Source organism: Taudactylus pleione, unplaced genomic scaffold (assembly GCF_031769625.1).
Source record: "Taudactylus pleione unplaced genomic scaffold, aTauple2 ptg000010l, whole genome shotgun sequence".
Lineage (NCBI taxonomy): Eukaryota > Metazoa > Chordata > Amphibia > Anura > Myobatrachidae > Taudactylus > Taudactylus pleione.
The window spans coordinates 3,622,501-3,631,091 of NW_028284413.1; positions in this window are offsets into that span (position 1 = coordinate 3,622,501).

Genomic DNA, 8,591 nt, shown 5'->3' on the forward strand with positions numbered 1-8,591 from the left:
AAGAGAAGAGTATGGTGAAGGAAAGGAATTGCTCATGTTCCAAAACATACCACCTCATCAGTGAAGCATGGTGGTGGTAGTGTCATGGCGTGGGCATGTATGGCTGTCAATGGAACTGGTTCCCTTGTATTTATTGATGATGTGACTGCTGACAAAAGCAGCAGAATGAATTCTGAAGTGTTTTGGGCAATATTATATGCTCATATTCAGTCAAATGCTTCAGAACTCATTGGACGGCGTTTCACAGTGCAGATGGACAATGCCCCGAAGCATACTGCAAAAGCAACCAAAGAGTTTTTTTAAGGCTAAAAAGTGGAATGTTATGCAATGGCCAAGTCAATCCCCTGGCCTGAATCCGATTGAGCATGCATTTCACTTGCTGAAGACAAAACTGAAGGGAAAATGCCCCAAGAACAAGCAGGAACTGAAAATATTTGCAGTAGAGGCCTGGCAGAGCATCACCAGGGATGAAACCCAGCATCTGGTGATGTCTATGCGTTCCAGATTTCAGGCTGTAATTGCCTGCAAAGAATTTGCAACAAAGTATTACAAAGTGAAAGTTAGATTTAGGATTGTTTAGTTTGTCCCATTACTTTTGGCCCCTTAAAAAGTGGGAGGCACATATAGAAACCGTTGTAATTCCTACACCGTTCACCTGATTTGGATGTAATTACCCTCAAATTAAATCTGAAAGTCTGCAGTTAAAGCTCATCTTGTTTGTTTCATTTCAAAGCCATTGTGCTGGTGAATAGAGGCCAAAATATGAAAATTCTGTCAATGTCCCAATATTTATGGACCTGACTGTATATATATAATATGCACACATACAACTTTTAGTGACAGGGGCCCCCACATATTTGTTGCCCAGGGGCCCCCAAGGACCTTACTCCGGCCCTGATGGTGTCCCCGTCGGCCAGTGTGTACAGATGATATGTCTGTGAACAACGTTGTTCACAGACATATCGCATTGGCTGTGCTGCACAGCCAATGAACAGATATGTCTGCAGACATATCTTTCCATCGGCAAGTGTTTATGGGCGATCAGCCGATCGCCCGTACACAGGGGTGCAGAGGGTGGGGGAGCCGCGAGCGGGTACTACTTAAACCCGGGTCCGGCACAGCTCCTCCTCCCTCTTACGTCACGCTGCTGTGTGCTGGGCTGCACTGGGAGACTGTCTGAGGCTGCTAAAGCAGCAGCCCGAGCAGTCTCCTATGCCAAAGGGGGGGAGCGATCATGCTGATCGCGCCCCACATTAGCTGTGCGCCGGGCTGAGGGGCACACAGCGCCCCCATCCCCAGCACGCAGTGTCGCGTCGCAATTTTTTTTCAAAGGGGGTGTGACCACGCCTTCCACAATTAGGTCACGGCCCCTACCTGCCTCCAGTCCGGCCCGACCCGCTGTAGCATGCAGATAATGGTCATTCAGTGTGTATGAACGACCATCATCTGCAGATATATCTGTCAGGTGTGTACCCACCTTTACTGTCAGCCTCAGTTCACACTAGCAATAGCAGCAGATGCTGAGATAAAAAGACACTGATCACAGGGGTCAGGCAAGCTGTATTCTCTATAACCTGGGGTCAAATAAGAAGTTGCTCAGAGTCTACAGCAGCGGCTGCATAGCCCAGACAGCAGTCATAAGCCATATTCAATTTGGATCGAAAATCCGTTATCGGCGATACTTTATCGCGATGACGTCATTTTCGCTATTCTCACTTATAACCCGTATTCAATTTGGATGACTTTTCGCAGGTGTGGAAAGTCAGAGGTTCGAACCCAGCGAAAAAGTATCCCCATTGAATAGGTGGCGAGAACAAGTGCAGAATTGGGGTTTTGGGGTGCAGACGTCTAAAAACCACTGTGCACCCCTTGGACAGGTCTCTAAAGGTATTCTGTGTAAAAAAAAATTAAATAAATAAAAATACCACAGGACACCCCAAAAAAATGTACTTTCATTTTGGGCTTGAAAAAAAAAATTGGGGTACGCACTTTTAAACTAGCGAAATAGACTCCAGGGGGTCCCCAAGTATGCCCCAGGTGTTTTTTTGATTGCAGGTGTTTGCGGCAGGGGGATTTTTCACGTTCACTTTAGCCACAATATGCTTGCACCCATTTTCATGTACCCCAAATTTGAAGGGACTAGTTATTTTTCCCCAAAAAAGTTGCTAAATGCTATTCTTCAACACTATCTCAAAGGTGCAAAAAAGCACCTATTGAGACCATTTAAAAACCCCAAATACCTTTAGCAGGGCAATTTGGCCTTACCCATAGTGATCCCCCATGTCAGACCATCTTTTGGGGGGTGTCAGGCTGATTTCCCCAAAAATTACAGGACTTTTCGCAGATTACCTTTTTGCCGGGTCCCGTTTTCGACAACTCCAAATTGAATACGGGGATACGCAGGGACACACGCGATAACTTTTCACCAAGAAAACCTCAGATAACGGCGAATATTCCGGCAATGGACTTTTCGCTTCAAATTGAATACAGCCCATAGTGATTGTGGCAAATCACTGACCTTACCCAGAAACAGCTTGGTGGCCCCCCGGCTGTATTGAAGAATCCAAAGAATCAGGGGGTTTTGATTTACAATTCAGGGCATTTTGCTGCGAGGGGGTGGAGCTTAATAATCATGATGCTCTTTCCTCTGTCAGGAGGGTTTCTGGGTACTCAGAAACCCCCCTGAGTGCACTACTGATAATACTGTATCTTCAGATGTAGCAGCGAATCATAAAAGCCGTCAGGAGGTGTGTTTTTACATAGGACACCTCATGCAGCATTTATATATGTTTGCAGAGCCACTGCCACAAAGACATAGCGGGCGCCTCAATAGCATCTATCTCTAAATCAGCCCCATTTTCTGTGCTTGTACACATCACTGCAACCTCTTGCCCCCCCCCCCAAAAAAAAAAAAATGATGCAGCTAGTAACCAGAAGAACCGCTTGTTGAAGAGCTGTGTTTTCATTGGGTCTCCAGGAAAATTGCAGCAATAGAAGAAGTATTGCTGCAATAGTCAGTGATGCATAATGATCCTTACTGTTGGGCAGGGCTTTTTTTTCATTGATACTCAGGACTACACAGTACTAGCGCCTTTTCTTTGGTCTAAATTTTAATTTCTTAGAAATAGTTTGCGAAAGAATGAAGAAGAAATTAGTGAAATAATTTAAGAAATGTATCTGCACCCTTTTCCAGAGCATGTAAGCTACTATAAACCTTATAAGAACTTTATGTGAGTATTGGAACCTTTTGTCATAGAAGAAAAGCACTGGGCTTAGTACATACACACACACACTCACACACACACCTTAGTGCCTTAGTGCCTTGTAGAGTTTCCACCTTCTTCAGCAATGTCACCAGACACTGCTCATGTGAAACATCATGGAAATTACTTTAGTCTATCACAAATCAAAATGAAATATACCCATGAACTGGTCCTGGCTTCCATTAGACTTACTGAGGACAAGTAACTGGCTATTTTTGTATAACACAAAGGGGAATATTCAATTGCCTGCATCATTTTGGTTGGAAAAAATTACACTGGTATTGCTACCAATTTTGAATTACTGCGGGTATGCGGGCTCCCTATGCCCACAGAATTTAATTATAAAAATTGTCGCAAAGCTTTTTGCGGTCAAAAAACCTGTGGGGGAGATGCGGTCACTTACACCCTGGCACTCACCTGTGTTCTGGCTGCTCCTGTCTGCTGTACTCAGCTGCAGCATGCTCCGAATTGACATGGAGGAGTCTCACACACACAGGGCACACACACTGTGACAGGGGTCTCACACACACAGGGCACACACACCGTGACAGGGGTCTCACACACACAGGGCACACACACCGTGACAGGGGTCTCACACACACAGGGCACACACACTGTGACAGGGGTCTCACACACACAGGGCACACACACTGTGACAGGGGTCTCACACACACAGGGCACACACACTGTGACTGGGGTTTCACACACACAGGGCACACACACCGTGACAGGGGTCTCGCACACACAGGGCACACACACCGTGACAGGGGTCTCGCACACACAGGGCACACACACCGTGACAGGGGTCTCGCGCACACACAGGGCACACACACCGTGACAGGGGTCTCGCGCACACACAGGGCACACACACCGTGACAGGGGTCACACACACAGGGGACACACACTGTGACAGGGGTCTCACACACAAAGTGGGCACACGCTGTGGCAGGGGTCTCACACACACAGGGGACACACACCATGACAGTGGTCTCACACACACAGGTGAGGCACACCATGATTGGGGTCTCACACACACACACACACACAAGGACACACACCATGACGGGGATCTCAAACACAGGTGACCGATGCCGTGACAGAGGTCTCACACACACACAGGGGAGACACACCGTGACAGGGGTCTCACGTACAATATACACACACCGTGAAAGGGGTCTCACACACAGGGGACACACACTGTGACAAGGATCTCACACACACAGGGGACAAACACCGTGACAGGGGTCTCACAAACACAGGGTACACACACTGTGACAGGGTGCTCACACACACAGGGGAGACACAACATGACAGGGTGCTCACACACACAGGGGACACACACTGTGACAGGGGTCTCACACACGGTACACACACTGTGACAGGGGTCTCACACACAGAGGAGACACAACGTGACAGGGTGCTCACACACACAGGGGTCTCACACACACCGTGACAGGGATCTATCATAGGGTACACACATAATTTCATGGTTCTCACACACACAGGATACACACCATAACAGGGGTCTCACACACACAGGACCAGGGGCGGATTGGGAACTAAAAGTGGCCCTGGAAAAATTTCTAGCAGTGGCCTCACGTGGGCGGCACCAAATCAAATGTAGGCGGGGCAAACAGAGTGGGCGGGATTAGTACATCACTATACCTGTATACATACTGTATGAAGAAATCTGGCGCTACATAGTTGTATGCACATACAAATTTAACGCAAACCACCCCATGCAGTGCTTGAGCACATTCATAAATTATACATGTACTATGAAGGAATTTATCCATTTCAACAAAATATTAGACACCGCATTAGTACAGGAACAGAATGATACAGTGTGCTTGGATATCCACAACATAATGTTAATTCGCAAGTACAGGGTATTGAGATTGAAGATTATTACCCAATTCAAATTCTGGGTTCTAGTTTAATTGTTTCACACATTGGTACCACCCAGAATAGATTTAGATCCCATAGTGCACTGTTCAGTCATCAGCTTGTTATATGAACATAGTTGAATCTTAACCAATTCCAAACCCGATACAGTGTTCTCCCTTTGCTATATTCCTCAAGCGGTCCACCCAGCAAAATTCCCTGTCGCCCAGCACTGTGATGCAGCCAAAAGTCACGCTACACTAACGTTTCATACAGAAACGTCAGTGGAGCGGGAATTATTGGCTGTGTCACAGGCGACGTCACAGTGCAGCTCACTGCTCGGAGAAGTAAGGAGGATACTGACCGCCCCTTCCACCTTGGCCTACCCTGCACTGGAGGTAAGCATTACAGCCTCTCCGTCTCCTACCCAGAGCCGGCCAAACAGCAAGCGAGATGCAGGGAGGGAGGAGAAAAGGCTGCATGATGGGCTGCTGCTTACTGCCTGTGACAGGGTACTATCCGCCCCCCAAATGGTCCTCACCCCCTCATCTCCCTGCTACCTCATAATGATGCCTGGCATACAAAAAAATTCTGGGGAGAACACTGCCAATACAATAACACTGACTATGCAACAAGTAGATGTAAGAAAGACATACACATTATGTTCTTCAGACCTTTCCCTTTCCTAACTTTATTTTCCTCCTGTTCACTCCTCCTATCTACCCATCCCTCTCTCTCCTGTTCCCCATTACCCTCCTATCTACCCATCCCTCTCTCTCCTGTTCCCCATTACCCTCCTATCTACCCATCCCTCTCTCCTGTTCCCCATTACCCTCCTATCTACCCATCCCTCTCTCTCCTGTTCCCCATTACCCTCCTATCTACCCATCCCTCTCTCTCCTGTTCCCCATTACCCTCCTATCTACCCATCCCTCTCTCTCCTGTTCCCGATTACCCTCCTATCTACCCATCCCTCTCTCTCCTGTTCCCCATTACCCTCCTATCTACCCATCCCTCTCTATCCTGTTCCCGATTACCCTCCTATCTACCCATCCCTCTCTCTCCTGTTCCCCATTACCCTCCTATCTACCCATCCCTCTCTCTCCTGTTCCTGATTACCCTCCTATCTACCCAGACCTCTCTCTCCTGTTCCCGATTACCCTCCTATCTACCCATCCCTCTCTCTCCTGTTCCCGACAACCTTCCTATCTACCCATCCCTCTTTCCTGTTCCCGACAACCCTCCTATCTATATCTACCCATCCCTCTGTCTCCTGTTCCCGACAACCCTCCTATCTACCCATCCCTCTCTTTCCTGTTCCCGACAACCCTCCTATCTATATCTACCCATCCCTCTCTCTCCTGTTCCCGATTACCCTCCTATCTACCCATCCCTCTCTCTCCTGTTCCCGACAACGCTCCCTTCTCTCTTTCCTGTTCTTCTCCCTAACCCTTACATCTCTTTCATTTTACCACTCACCCTGTACTACTTGCTCTCTGGATTTCCCTCGCCAGTCCCATGCATACCCACTTTTCTGCTCAGTGCTGTATACGGATGTTTTATTTACACTATTACCTCAATATTCCAAGTTCTTCCTTCCTTGACATTTTACCATTTTTTAACTTGTTGAATCTGTTTTCTCACAGCTTTTCAGCTCTCCAACTTTAACTTTCCCACATCAGTCATCCCATTAACTTCTTATTTTCTACTTGCACCAATACACGTCTACCTTCATGTAAAATGTTTATTCCCTTTTCACACCACTCAGCCCCCTCCCTTCTGCACAACAGTCCCAATACCCTTCTTCTACATGCAGTTGCCCTCCCTCCTACGCAATACCCTTCTTCTACATGCAGTTGCCCTCCCTCCTACGCAAATCCCCTGCATCACTTCCCCAAACATTTTGCTCACTTTACCTCCACCCACGCTATGTCCCCTTCCTATGTCCCCCTCCCCAACATGCAGACCTTTTCATGGTGTCCCATGCAGCCTTCTTCCTGTCCCATTTGCCCATGTCCCCGCCTTGTACTAATAATCAGCCATGCAGTTTGCATCTCCCTATCTGTTTCTGTCTCCCCAATATTTTCCCAATCCCTGATCTACTTACCCCAATTGCCCTTTTCCAAACTAAATTATCTCCCTGTACTTTGAACACATTTAGTTTTGCACCACTTTCCTCATTTAATTACCTCTAAATTTCTCTCACCTGTTCAGTAAGTTCACTGTCTCATTATCATTTATTATTTATAAAATGCAATAAAAGTGTGCAATGCTAGACAGGTATAACAATAATCATACAGGAAAATAAAGATACATAGAGGATGACTGAGAAGGTGCAGAAATGAAACATGTTTAATTCTGCCCTTTTCTTTAACCAGACACTCCGAGATACATAAGGCTTGTCGACAATCAAAATGTCGACAAGTAGTGTGTGGACCCCGAAAGACAGGTTGCAGAATTCCGCCTTTAACGTGCACCATCATGTTGACAGTAGTACTGTTGGCACCTGTAAAATGCTTTAAGTAGCACCTGCCTTCTAGGGTCCCCATAATGCTTGTCCTTTTGATTATTGACAAGCGCACTGCATACAGAGACATATATCCACACATACAGGCTTACATATAGAGACACATATATCCACACATACAGGCTTACATATAGAGACACATATATCCACACATACAGGCTTACATATAGAGACACATATATCCACACATACAGGCTTACATATAGAGACACATATATCCACACATACAGGCTTACATATAGAGACACATATATCCACACATACAGGCTTACATATAGAGACACATATATCCACACATACAGGCTTACATATATACACACATACAGGCTTACATATAGAGACATATACATACTGACAGATACACACAGAGAAACACATGCAGGCTTACATATAGACACATACATACACACATACAGGCTTACATATAGAGACACATACATACTGTCAGAGACAGAGATACATGCAGGCTTACATATAGAGACACATACATACAGGCTTACATATAGAGACACATATATACAGGCTTACATATAGAGAACATATATACAGGCTTACATATAGAGACACATACATATACATACAGGCTTACATATAGAGACACATACATACACATATACACATGCAGGCTTACATATAGAGACATACACATGCAGGCTTACATATAGACACATACATACACATATACAGGCCTACATATAGAGACACATACATACACATGCAGGGTTACATGTGTGACACATACATACAGACAGGCAAACAACAGAGATACATACTGTACACAGGGATACATATAGAGACACATATACACATGCAGGTTACATGTGTGCCACATACAGACAGGTATACAACAGAGACACATACTGTACACAGGGGTACATAGAGACACACACACATATGCAGGCAATGTCACATATATG